The sequence below is a fragment of the Monodon monoceros genome, unplaced genomic scaffold (assembly GCF_005190385.1).
Source record: "Monodon monoceros isolate NGI ecotype Baffin Bay Population unplaced genomic scaffold, NGI_Narwhal_1 Super_Scaffold_12, whole genome shotgun sequence".
NCBI lineage: Eukaryota > Metazoa > Chordata > Mammalia > Artiodactyla > Monodontidae > Monodon > Monodon monoceros.
In genome coordinates, this window is record NW_021703768.1 from 68,609,685 (window position 1) to 68,624,153 (window position 14,469).

At 37.0% G+C, this 14,469-nt stretch overlaps 2 pseudogenes; both read right to left on the reverse strand.

Moving 5' to 3' along the window:
* Positions 1–5,408: 5,408 nt before the first annotated feature.
* LOC114892092 lies at positions 5,409–6,629 on the reverse strand (annotated as a pseudogene).
* A 110-nt stretch (positions 6,630–6,739) lies between these two features.
* LOC114892093 lies at positions 6,740–10,337 on the reverse strand (annotated as a pseudogene).
* Positions 10,338–14,469: the final 4,132 nt, after the last annotated feature.

Below are 14,469 nucleotides of genomic sequence, written 5' to 3' on the forward strand. Positions count from 1 at the left end.
TGGTCTTGGTATCATGGTGATGGTGGCCTCATAGAATGAGTTTGGGAGTGTTCCTCCCTCTGCTCTATTTTGGAAGAGTTTGAGAAGGATAGATGTTAGCTCTTCTCTAAATGTTGGATAGAATTTGCCAGTGAAGCCATGTGGTCCTGGGCTTTTGTTTGTTGGAAGATTTTCAATCACAGTGTCAATTTCAGTGCTTGTGACTGGTCAGTTTATGTTTTCTATTTCTTCCTGGTTCAGTCTCATAAGGTTTACTTTTCTTGAATTTTTCCATTTCTTCCAGGTTGTTCATTTTATTGGCATATAGTTTCTTGTAGTAATCTCTCATGATCCTTTGCATTTCTCCAGTGTTAGTTATTACTTCTTTTTCATTTCTCATTCTGTTGATTTGAGTCTTCTCCTTTTTTTTCTTGATGAGTCTGGTTAGTGGTTTCTCAATTTTGTTTATCTTCTCAGAGAACCAGCTTTTAGTTTTATTGATATTTGCTATCGTTTCCTTTATTTCTTTTTCCTTTATTTCTGATCTGATCTTTATGATTTCTTTCCTTCTGCTAACTATTTTTTTTGTTGTTATTCTTCTTTCTCTAATTGCTTTCATTGTAAGGTTAGGCTGTTTTTTTTGAGATATTTCTTGTTTCTTGAGGTAAGATTGTATTGCTATAAACTTCCTTCTTAAAACAGTTTTGCTGCATCCCATAGGTTTTGGGTCATCGTGTTTCATTGTCATTTGTTTCTAGGTATTTTTTTTTCCTCTTTAATTTCTTCCATGATCTCTTGGTTATTTAGTAGTGTATTGTTTAGCTTCCATGTATTTGTATTTTTTACAGATTTTTTCCTGTAACTGATATCTAGTCTCATAGCATTGTGTTTGGAAAAGATGCTTGATACGATTTCAATTTTCTTAAATTTACCAAGGCTTGACTTGTGACCCAAGATAAGATCTATCTATCATAACATATTATAAGATATGTTCCATGTGCACTTGAGAAGAAAGTGTATTCTGTTGTTTTTGGATGAAATGTCCTATTAAATATCAGTTAAATCATTCTTCTTTAATGTATCACTTAACGCTTCTGTTTCCTTATTTATTTTCATTTTCGATGATCTGTCCATTGGTGAAAGGGGGTTGTTAAAGTCCCCTACTATGATTGTGTTACTGTCATTTATCCCTTTTATGGCTGTTAACATTTGCCTTATGTATTGAGGTGCTCCTATGTTGAGTGCATAAATATTTAGAATTGTTATATCTTCTTGGATTGATCCCTTGATCATTATGAAGTGTCCTTCTTTGTCTCTTGTAATAGTCTTTATTTTAAAGTCTATTTTTTCTGATATGAGAATTGCTGCTCCAGCTTTCTTTTGATTTCCATTTGCATGGAATATCTTTTTCCATCTCCTTACTTTCAGTCTGTATGTGTCCCTAGGTCTGAAGTTGGTCTCTTGTAGACAGCATATATATGGGTCTCATTTTTGTATCCATTCAGGCAGTCTATGTCTTTAGGTTGGAGCATTTAATCCATTCACATTTAGGGTAATTATCGATATGTATGTTCCTATTACCATTTTCTTAATTGCTTTGGGTTTGTTTTTCTAGGTCTGTTCCTTCTCTTGTGTTCCCTGCCTAGAGATGTTCCTTTAGCATTTGTTGTAAAGCTGGTTTGGTGGTGCTGAATTCTTTTAGCTTTTGCTTGCCTGTAAAGGTTTTAATTTCTCCATTGAATCTGAATGAGATCCTGGCTGGGTAGAGTTATCTTGGTTGTAGTTTCTTCCCATTCATCACTTTAAATGTGTCCTGCCACTTCCTTCTGGCTTTCAGTGTTTCTGCTGACAGATTAGCTGTTAACCTTATGGGGATTCCCCTGTATGTTATTTGTCGTTTTTCCCTTGCTGTTTTTAATATTTTTTCTTTGTATTTAATTTTTGCTAGTATGATTAATATGTGTCTTGGCGTGTTTCTCCTTGGATTTATCCTGTTTGGGACTCTCTGCACTTCCTGGACTTGATTGACTATTTCCTTTCCATATTATGAAAGTTTTCAACTATAATCTCTTCAAATATTTTTTCAGTCCCTTTCTATTTCTCTTCTTCTTCTGGGACCCCTATAATTCAAATGTTGGTGCATTTAATGTTGTCCCAGAGTTCTCTGAGACTGTCCTCAGTTCTTTTCATTCTTTTTCTTTATTCTACTCTGTGGTAGTTATTTCCACTATTTTATCTTCCAGGTCACTTATCCATTCTTCTGCCTCAGTTGTTCTGCTATTGATTCCTTCTAGAGAATTTTTAATTTCATTTGTTGTGTTGTTCATCATTGTTTGTATGCTCTTTAGTGCTTCTAGGTTCTTGTTAATCATTTTTTGTATTTTTTCTATTCTATTTGCAAGATTTGGGGTCATCTTTACTATCATTACTCTGAATTCTTTTCCAGGTAGACTACCTATTTCCTCTTCATTTGTTTGATCTGGTGTATTTTTACCTTGCTCCTTCATCTGCTGTGTATTTATCTGTCTTTCCATTTTGGTTAACTTACTGTGTTTGCGGTCTCCTTTTCTCAGGCCTGAAGTTTGTAGTTCTCATTCTTTTTGGTGTCTGCCACCAGTAGGTAAGGTTGGTTCAGTGGCTTGTGTAGGCTTCCTCTTGGAGTGGACTGGTGCCTGTGTTCTTGTGGGTGGGGCTGGATCTTGTTTTTCTGGTGGGAAGGACCGCATCCATTTTGTTTTGGGGTGTCTGTGAACTTATTATGGCTTTAGGCAGCCTCTCTGCTAATGGGTGGTGTTGTGTTCCTGTCTTGTTAGTTGTTTGGCATGGGGTGTCCAGAAGTGTAGCTTGCTGGTTGTTGAGTGGATTGGGGTCTTAGCATTGAGATGGAGATCTCTGGGAGGGCTTTTCCCATTTGCTATTACTTGGAGCCGGGAGGTCTCTGGTGGACCAATGTCCTGAACTCAGCTGTCCCACCTAGGAAGCTCAGGCCTAAGTTCCGAGCAGAGCACCACGATCCTTTCAGCCACATGGCTCAGAGAAAAGGGAGAAAATAAATAAATTAAATAAAATATAGTTACTAAAATAATAATTTAAAAATATTAAAAATAAAAAAAGAGAAAAGTAAAAAAAGAAAATGAAAGAAAGAAGAGAGTAACCATATCAATAAACAAATCCACCAATGATAATAAGTATTAAAAACTTTAATAAAAAAAATCAGACTGACAGAACTTTAGGATAAATGGTAAAAGGAAACCTATTCAGAGAAAATCACACAAAGAAGCATATACATACACACTCACAAAAAGAAAAAAAGGAAAAAAATATATAAATATAAAAAAGCAAGAGAGCAACCAAATCAATAAACAAATCTACCAATGATAATAAGCTCTAATACTAAAAGAAACATAAAACCAGAAACAAATTAGATGCAGAAAGCAAACCCCAAGTCTACAGTTGCTCCCAAAGTCCACCGCCTCAATTTTGGGATGATTTGTTGTCTATTCAGGTATTCCACAGATGCAAGGTACATCAAGCTGATTGTGGAGATTTTATTCACTGCTCCTGAGGCTGCTGGGAGAAATTTCCCTTTCCCTCTTTGTTTGCACAGAATCTGGTGTTCAGCTTTGGATTTGGCCCCACCTCTGCATGTAGGTCACCTGAAATCGTCTCTTCCCCACCCAGACAGGACAGGGTTAAAGTAACAGCTGATTAGGAGGCTCTGGCTCACTCAGGCCAGGGGGGAATGCAGGGTGAGCCTGTGGTGGCAGAGGCTGGTGTGATGTTGCAACAGCCTTAGGTGTGCTGTATATTCTCCTGGGGAAGTTGTGCCTGGATCACGGGACCCTGGAAGAGGCAGGGTGCACTGACTCCCAGGAAGGGAGGTGTGGATAGTGACCTGTGTTTGCACACAGGCTTCTTGGTGGCTGCAGCAGCAGCCTTAGTGTTTCATGCCTGTATCTGGTGTCTGTGCCGATAGCCACAGCTCATGCCCATCTATGAAGCTCATTTAGGTGGTGTTCTGAATCTCCTCTTCTTGCGCACCCCAAAACAATGGTCCCTTGCCTCTTAGGCAGGTCCAGACTTTTTCCCGGACTCCCTCCAGTTAGCTGTGGCAAACTAGCCCCCTTCAAGATGTGGTCACGCAGCCAACCCCAGTCCTCCCCCTGGGATCTGACTTCCAAAGTCAGAGCTTCAGCTCCCAGCCCCCAGACCCCCCTGGCGGGTGAGCAGACAAGCCTCTCAGCCTGCTGAGTGCTGGTCAGCACCAATCTTCTGTGCAGGAATCTCTGTGCTTTGCCCTGTGCACCCCTGTTGCTGTGCTCTCTTCTGTGGCTCCGAAGCTTCCCCCCAGCCCACCCCCTTCTCTGCCAGTGAAGATGCTTCCTAGTGTGTGGAAACTTTTCCTCCTTCACAACTCCCTCCCTGAGGTGCTGGTCCCATCCCTATTCTTTTGTCTCTGTTTTTTCTTTTGCCCTACCCAGGTAATTGGGGAGTTTCTTACCTTTTGGGAGGTCTGAGGTCTTCTGCCAGTGTTCAGTAGTTGTTCTGTAGGAGTTGTTCCACATGTAGATGTATTTTTGATGTATTTGTGGGGAGGAAGGTGATCTCCATGTCTTACTTCTCCGCCATATTGAAGGTCCCCCCAAGATAATCATTTTCTATTCACAGATGAAATAATTTTCTATGTGGAAAATCTGAAAAACTCAGATATTTTTCTAGAATTAATAGAGTTTATCAAGTTTTAGTAAATAAAGTCAGCCTAAAAATATAAATTTTATTCCTACCTACTGGCAAGAAACAATTGGAATTTTAAAAATTTAATTTACTGTAGCACTAAATAAAATTGAAAGATTAGGTAGAAACCTAACAAAAATATATTCAGGTTCTCTGTGTTGAAAACTATAAAGCACAAATGAAAATAATTAAACAACAAATAAGAGATATACCATTTTCTTAGACAGGAAAACTCAATATTTTTAGGAAATAAATTATCCACAATTTGATCTGCAGATTCAGTGCAACCCTAATTAAAATTCCAGCATGATTTTTGTAGATATCTTATGGGTGAGTGTAAAATTTATATGGAAAGACAAAGAAACTTGAATTGACAAAAATGATTTTAAAACTGAAGAACAAATTTGGAAGATTCACACATTTCAACTTAAATACTTACTTGAAAGCTACACTAATCAAGACAGTATGGTATTGGAAAGAAGATATATCCACAGATTGATGGAAAAGAATTAGACTAGAAAATAGATTTCCCCAAATTTATTCAATAGAATTTTTTTAAACAAAGTTAGAAAGCCATCCACTGGATGCCTTCTTCTCCCCTTTTTCCTCTTCCATTTTTCTTCTACCCCACCACCTGCCCCCACCCACCCCCCCAACAAATTATATTATCTATACCTGAATCCCAGTTTGGCCGCTCAGGTGGCACAAGGGACTACTACCACCATCTGCAGGTTCATCTTAGGCTCACCAGCTCCCAGACACTACTAATGCCACATTTGATCATAGTCAGGTGCTCCAGGGAGAGGTCCCTGACAGGCAACACCTGACAGGTTCTCAGGGAGCCCCATGGGCAGCAGCATCTCAGGGCAGAAGAGTCCAGAGCTCCGGACCTCCACCCACTTCTTTAGGCCTTGGTGGTAACTGAACGCCTCCTCGCTGGGCTCTGTGTAGGGATTGTAGGCTGTCTCGAAATGAATGATACCAGCTTGGTGAAGAACTCCCTCATGATGTCCACAAAATGGTCTGGGATGAGGTGGTGGTCAGCCACAATGTCTAACATCTGGTGGAATTCAGCCAGGTGCGAGTCCTCCAGGTCTCGTTCCAGAACACACCGTTGGTGGTTAGGTTCTTGGCGGGGCACAATGGACTTGCCCAGGGCGGAAGCGGCAGAGTGCACTGAGCTGACGGTCGTGGTGTGTGTGCTCGTGCAGCAGGCTTTTCCCATCTCATCCTGCTCCCTGCAGTCCCGGTTGTTCCCCCATGAGTGGCAGCTGACCTAGGGCCAGGCCTGCTTGACCTGCTGGACATAGTCCACTGGCAGCTGCAGGGCCTCTGCTGGGTATCCCAGGAAGAAGGTGTCATGCTAGTCGTGTGCTGAGTGCTTCTGGGGCTGGAAAAGGGCATCAAAAAAAAAAATCCAGAAGGATTGCTTGAGGAGATGGTCTGTTGGCAACCCTGTGAACCTCAACTCCAGAAAGATCAGCCGGAGAGCTGGGTGCAGACTTGAGTAGGGTGTGCAGGTGTCTGCTGTTGTGGAGGATCCTGGGGGCTGAGAAGTTGTAGGGCTTAAAGGGCGGTCCCACTCAGAACTGCTGGAAATCATCTCTGGGGCCAGTTCCACCTCCTGCTTGGAGATGCTGATGCTGAAGATGTTGCCTTTTCTTACCCAGCAGGTTACTTCAGGGTTACTTCAGTCAGCAGCTTCCTGTTTCTGAGCTCACTTCTCTCCTCCTTGCCTGCCCTCCCGGGACCAGGTGGAGCCACCACTGCACCTCATCCTCCACGCTGTCCACCACTCTGAACAACCGGGGCTTATTGGGCACACCTTTGTCCACTCGGAGTCACTTGTTGGACAAGGCTTTGCTGAAGCCTGTTTTGTCACTGGGCAGTCACAGGAGTTGCCTCTGGCTAGGCCTTGGGGCAGAAGGGGCAAGACATGTTAAGAAACACCCAGGGTTCCTGGCTGCCCTCTCTGGGCGTCGTCCTTACCCTCGGCTGTAGGCTCCCGCCAACCGATTAGAATATTTTAAGAAATATTATGTATTGTGCTGTTGCCAGTGAAGGTGGCAGACATTTTTATGCCCCTGGGGCGGAATGTCACAGGCCGCTGTTTTCACAATGTTGGCCATCCACTGGACAGAATAGCTGCTCTTCTTGTTTTGGATGTTAAGCATCTGTTCGTCCACCACCTTCATGGACATGCAGCTTCTGAACACGATGGCCACAGTCAGATAGCAGCCATGGCAGAGGCCACAGGTGGCCATCATATTCTTGGTGTCTGACATCTGCTGGGTAAGCTCTGGCACTGTCAGGGCCCACTGCTGCTGGTTTCCCTGGCTGCTTAACACAGCAAAGCCGACATGAAGAAGTGCAGGCGGGGGAAGGGGACCTTGTTCATGCCAGCTTGCGCAGGTCAGTATTGAGCTGGTTGGGGAAGGACAGGCAGGTAATGACCCCACTCGTGGTGGCCAACTCCAGGTGGTCCAGGTCATTGTAGGTGGGCGTGGTCAGCTTTATGGTTCTGAATCAGACGTAATGGAGAGCATCATTATCAATGCAGTAGGTCTCATCTGTGTTTTCTACCAGCTGGTGGAACGAGTAGGTGGTATTGTAGGGCTCCACCATCCTATCTGACACCTCAGGCAAGGGCGCCATGCTGAAAATGTTCATGTTCCTATCTAGATATGCCTCCTGGATCTTGGTGATGAGGAGAGTATGCATCCCAGATCCAGTCCCTCCACCCAGGGAGTGGGTCATCTGGAAGCCATGCAGGCAGTCACAGCTCTCAGCCTCCTTCTTCAGGACATCTTAATAATGAAAAATTACTTGTAGTTCTAAATGAAAAATATAAAACTCTAAAACATCTACAAAATGTTCTTTTTAGAAGAAATTATAGGAGAAAACTTACCTGACTGTGGTTTAGGCAGAGAGATATTAGATACAACACCAAAAGCATGATCTATTTAGGAAAAGAGAAGATAAATTGAACTTTTTATAAATATAAATTGAATTTTTTTAAAATAAAAATTACTATTCTGCAAATGATACTACTAAGTAAATAGAACGACAAGAGACACACTCATAGAAAATATTTACAAATCAAATTTCCTTTTCAGGACTTGTTTCCAGAATATAAAAATAAATCTAAATCTCAAAACTCAGCAATAAAAATCAATAAACAATATGTGGGAAAGATCTGAAGATAGGTGTCACCAAAGAAGATGGAGATATGGCAAATAAGCCTATGAAAAGGTGCTCGACATTTTTAATCTTTAGGGAGTTGCAACTTAAAATTTCAGTGAGGTAACTATACACCTATCAAAATGCCAAAACAAGCAAACAAAGTAACAATAACAACACTGGCAATACCAAGTGGTGCCAATGATGCAATCCCCTAGAAGTCTCATACATTTTTATTAGAAATGCAAAACTCTACAGCCACATTAGAAAACATTTTGGGAGTATTTTATAAAGTTGAATGTGCTTCTGTTTACCATAGGACCCAGCAGTATTACTCCAAGGCAAATGAAAACATATGTTCGCGCACACACATACACACACACACACACACACACACTAAATATTTATAACAGCTTTATTCACAGTCACCAAATATTGGAAACAAAACAAATGTTTCTCAACCAGTGAATGGATAAACAAACTTTTGTATATTCTAACAAATAGATGACTCCCAAATCTTCAATGTAACTGGCTAAGTGAATGAAGTTAGACACCAATACTATATATTGTATGATTCCATTAATATATGCTATTTTGGAAAAGGCAATACCATAAGTATAGAAAATTAGATCAGTTGGTGCCACACATTGGGTTTTGAGAGGGAGAGGATGAATATAAAGAGACTGTATTTGGGATGGAACTGTTCTTCGTGAAACTGTAGTGGTGAATATACAGTTCTACGAATTTGTCAAAACCTGTGGAACCATACATCAAAGAGTAATTTTTATATACAATTTTAAATTTAAAAAATCAGGATTGTGAGATAGAAGGAGTGTGACAAAATAACTGAACTACAATTGAGTCAAATAACCATACTGAAGGGGAGGGAATAAAAAGAATCTCATTTTAAATAATTTTGGAAAGTAGTGTTTTGACCAGATATTGTAAGGGTAAATGTATAAAGAAATGTATCCAAACACTCTAGTTAGTAAATGTGTTTCTCCCTTGGATATGGCTGAACAAATCTAAAACTATTGTTATAAGAGGGTTGAACAAATAAGTAATTTTTTTTTACATGATGAGAGCTATGTTTCTGACTTTTTTTTTGGAGGGGGGAGTTATAAATACCTAAATGGGGAAAATTAGAATAAACCTTACAGTGCTGGATTGGAGTAATTATCAGTACAGACATATAGATGATAAGTGACAGATTACACACATACATGCATACATAATTATTGATGTGTATTTATGCAGGAATTGGTAAATATATATTCCTAGATCTTTTCACTAAGAAGAAATAGAAGCAATAACAATAAGTACACCGAATGTCCAGATCTCGGTTTCTAAATATAATTTTCCAATAAAAAGATTCAAGGGTCCTTGGTGAAACTATTGATTTCAGGGCTGGGAAGAAAACTACAAGATGAGCCTAGAGCATCTAGCAGTATCAGAGATGAATACATTTAATGAAACATAGATGGAGGCATGTTAAAAGGGCACAGGAGTCAACCTGAAAGAGCTCTCAATGGACAAAGCTGCTGGAACAACTTGAGCAACAAAATATCGAATGCCAGAATAGGATTATAACCCCCAAATAAAATAAATATGCATGAGTCCATATGTATAAATAACTAACTGAACAAATAAATGGGGAGAAAGCACATCTCTTCCTTATAGAAGAATAGATGTAGGAGGAGTGAGGGATAGAGAAAATCATCATTAGAACACTACAGTAATAACTGCTACAGGCAAGATCCTCAGTGAGTGATAAAATTAGTGAACATTTAAGCAGAAGTTGTTATATTTGTATTGTCAAAATATTTCCCCCCAATTATTTAGTAATTAAAAAAGGAATAATAGTGACTTTATAATGTAGAATCCTTAAATATACTTACTTCACCAAAGTAAGGTAGTATCAGTAATATTTGTCAACATAATGTATACCCTAATATGGTGCACTGAGAGCCATCACTTCTGTGATAGCCTTCCCCAAAATGCATTATAGCATACAAAGAAAAGCAACAGCAAAAATAGGCAAAGCCAGACTTCTCTTTGAATTTATTCCATGGTATGCAACAAAGGAGAAATTTCCCCAGAATTTTGATGGAAATTAATTTTGAACTCAGAATTATATAACTAGCAAAAATTAAGATGGAAAGGACAAAAAAGATATTTGTAGACATGCAGTGTCTTGGAGTGTTCTGTGATGAGAAAATACTAGACAAACTCAAATTGAGGGACATTACAAAAATAAAGTGGCCATTGCTGTTCAGAATGTTCAAGGTCTTGAACTATATGAAAAGACCAGGGAACTTTCACAGATAAGTAATATAACAACTAAATGCAAGGTGAGATCCTGGATTGTATCCTGGAAGAGTAAAAGTCTATTAGTTGGGGGGGGGGGGAAGGTAAACTGCACCAATTCTACTGTTTAATAGTACTGAACCAAAGTTAGTTTCTTAGTTTCATTAATAGTACTGTACCAAAGTTACTTTCTTAGTTTATTAATAGTACTGTACTAAAGTTACTTTCTTAGTTTTGATAATTGTCCTATATTATGTAAGATAAATATTCACAAAGGACAACTTAGAGGATACAATGGGACTGTCTGTAGTATTTTTGCAACTCTCTAAGTCTAAAATCATAAGATTGATCTTTTTTAAGTTTTAAAGTTTTGTAGGATAACATTGAGAAAATTTTCCTAAACCAAGAGCAAAAGTCAATGATGTGAAAAATATCACAGAAAATTCACGAATATAAAATATCAATCCAAGTAGGTCCAACAATCAGAAAGAAAATCATAAAGGAAATATTAGAAACAAATTATCAGAATTTAGAAACAATATGAGCCATTCAATTAAATGTATCCACTAAATGACTCAAAAATAAATGTTAAAATCCCTTTTCCTAAAGGCACAAGAGATTTTCAAATCCCAGGGACAAAGAGAAGTTTGCATAAGTTTTGAGAAATAATAGCACACAAAGAAAAGCAACAATAAAAATAGGCAATGCCAGACTTCTCTTTGAAGTTATTCCATGGTATGCAGCAAAGGAGAAATTTCCCCAGAATTTTGATGGGAATTAATTTTGAACTTAGAATTATATATCTAGCAAAAATTAAGACAGAAAGGACAAAAAAAGATATTTGTAGACTTGCAGGGTCTTGGAGTGTCTGTTATCATATTTGTCATTTCCAGAAAAAGATATCCCTTGAACATATGCTCCAGCAAAATGTAAGGGGAGTCAAGAACATGGAAAATGAAGAACAGCAATTCCCACTGAAAAATATTCTAGGAACAAATGGGCAATCCCTTTAGAAAGCAGTCAGTGTTATGTAGAACAGTATCAAAGTACTATGATAAAGAATCTGGAAAATGTCTTGGGTGTTATGAGGATATTTTATGATTCTTTTGCCAACTCTAAAAAATCAAAAGTAATTAGACTCCAAGAAAAACAAAAGCTGCACAAAATTATAATCCAAATTGAAGCAAAATGAAAATGCAACTTGAGTTTTAGTAAAGAACATTTAATACTTTTATTTTTATTTATTATTAATATAAATAAAGAGGGAGAGGAAACTTCGGGAGGTGATGAGTATGTTTATGGCATTGATTGTGGTGATGACTTGACAAGTATATAATTACCTGCAAACTCATCAAGATGTATACACTACATATGTACAACTTTTTTGTGTCAGTAGTACCTCAATAAACTGGTTAAAAGGTGTGATAAATTTAATTTAAAGATAAATTGCTCTTTTTAAAAAAATTTGCAGTTTTTGTACCATTTTGCTTATGCTTCTCTATACTTGTTCTTTCTTCTCGATGCGCTTTGTAACAAACAATATTTACATGAAAATGTAAATGCTCTTTATTTGTTTCAATGTTAGAATCAAACTGTAACAAAACAAGGGTATTTTAATTTTTATAAGAGGACAAACTGTAAATTTGATAAACCATATCAATGGAATTTTAATGGTCTGAGTATCTTAAGCTAGAATATAGAGTTAGGGAGAATTTGAGTAGGTAAATGTAAGGATACTAGCTTTTTTAAAAATCTTACATGGAGGTATCTGTCTTCATTTAGAGAGATAAGAAACAGATTTACATATATTATTTAAAATTAAATTATATATATATATGAAAAACTAATTTAGTAACAATAGGATAGAAAAGGTAAAAAAAAATGCCCTAAGGCAAAATCCATCCTATTTCAGTAGAGGAAATACATACAAATAGTTTAAAATTGATAAATCAAGAAGGAAAACTAAAATGATATCCTTTAGAATTTCATTAAAAATTACCAGACCTAAAATAGAAACTTCTAAATGCTGTTAAGTCAAGGAGTGTTACAAGAAACGGGTCAGAATAATTTAAATTTTCAGTTAATATTCTAATGTAATGGTTTGAATTTTCTTTTTTTGCTTTTTTTTTACCATACATATGAATTATTTTATTAATAATATTTTACTATATCACTTTATAAAATAAATTCAAATTTTCTTAAGATTAGTTTTTATTGGAAAAATATAATTTCTATTAAGTCTGCTATTTATTTTAAACTTGCTTGACCTATGGTTTTCTTTGGAAAAAAGCACAATTGAGAGGAATTGATATAGAACATATGAAAATAGTGGTATAAAATAAAAGAAAAAATATATAGAAAAACTAAATGGGACTTACCATACAATTTTATATATATTCTGTGGCAAAAATCTTGTAGTCTTCAGAGTGAGTTATTCTACAGCATTAAAAATATTTCCTCAATTATTTTGCTATTAACTTAGTTATTGTAACAAAAATAATTTAATTTATACTGCTAAGAGACAGTGATGTGAATTCTGATATTTCACAGTAACATAAATGAAATGTAACACATCAGATTTGGTGATCTTTTAATTAATTACTTAAAATTGAATATCTTTTCCAACTGAAGAAATTAAATAACTAAAATTCAGCACAAAGTAAAGAAAATCTATTGAGAAAAAATAAATCAGTATAAAATGTTACAGATTTCTTTATCATACTTGTAAAACTCAATAAAACAAAGATTTTTGATCTAATTTTTATAAACTTGAGTAGACATATAAACATATGATTTTACAAACTTGTTTATGCTATTGGGAAATGTATTTCATTTTCATCTCTTCTCAGTTCTCTGCATGAGGCCTAAAGAGTGAACTAAGGCCAAGCAAACCATACTGAACAGAACAAGGACAAGACACAAACAAACGTTTAATGAGGGTATTTTGTTTCCAAATAATCCGTAGTGAGTAGTCCTATGAAAGTAGATGGCAAAATGTACTCACAAAGAACTAGTGATTTTTTGAGTAAAGTATATTAAAAAGAGTCAAATTGTTATTCATCCTATAAATGAAAGAGATTAGTTCACACCTCTGATGAGTAATATAGAATACCATATAAAATTAGATTAACTTTTTTGTTTATTCAGTTAATGCTATTCAAAGCCTACTAGATGAGTAGCTTCATTTCTGAATGCTGAGTATATTATTAGTGAACAAACTCTGACAAGAGTCTATAACCTGGTATGAGTAACACAAAATAAACAGTTAAACAGATAAATCATTTAATTAGAGGTGAAGAGACAAAGGCATGATGCTATATTTCCTAAATATTATGAATAAACAGTAGTATGAAGAAATAGTGAATAATAAGGACAAGTGTCTATACTGGTGGTCAGGTAAGGCTTTTCTGAGGAGATGATATTTAATTTGAGGCATGAAAAATGGAGGCAAGCTAGTTTTATAAGAAATGAGGGGACTGAGGTGAGTAGGAAATGAATTTTAGAAGGAGGGACATCATATGCAAAAACTCAGCAGTGGGAGAAATACACTGACCTTTTCTGGTGTTAGTAAAGAAAGAAAAAGAAATTGAGAGTGAGAAAATAACAGTTCTGTAAATTTAAACAAAATATGTGAATAGTATAGACTGTGTGTATGCACATCTGTGTATGTGTCTGCATTGTAAACACTGAGACCAGTTATAATTAGTGTTTTTATTAAGATTTTTCTCAACTTTGAAATTCCTAGTTTATTTATTCTGACTTTGGATATACCCTATCACACCACCATTTCTCTTTCTTATCCTTTCTTCTTTTTTTTTTTAACATCTTTATTAGAGTATAATTTCTTTACAATGGTGTGTTAGTTTCTGCTTTATAACGAAGTGAATCATCTATACATATACATATATCCCCATATGTCTTCCCTCTTGCGACTCCCTCCCTCCCACCCTCCCTATCCCACCCCTCTAGGTGGTCACAAAGCACCGAGCTGATCTCCCTGTGCTACGCGACTGCTTCCCACTAGCTATCTATTTTACGTTTGGTAGTGTATATATGTCCATGCCACTCTCTCACTTTGTCACAGCTTACCCTTCCCCCTCCCCATATCCTCAAGTCCATTGTCTAGTAGGTCTGTGTCTTTATTCCCATCTTGCCTCTAGGTTCTTCATGACCTTTTTCTTTTTTTTTCTTTTTCTTTCTTAGATTCCATATATATGTGTTAGCATACGGTATTTCTTTTTCTCTCTCTGACTTACTTCACTCTGTATG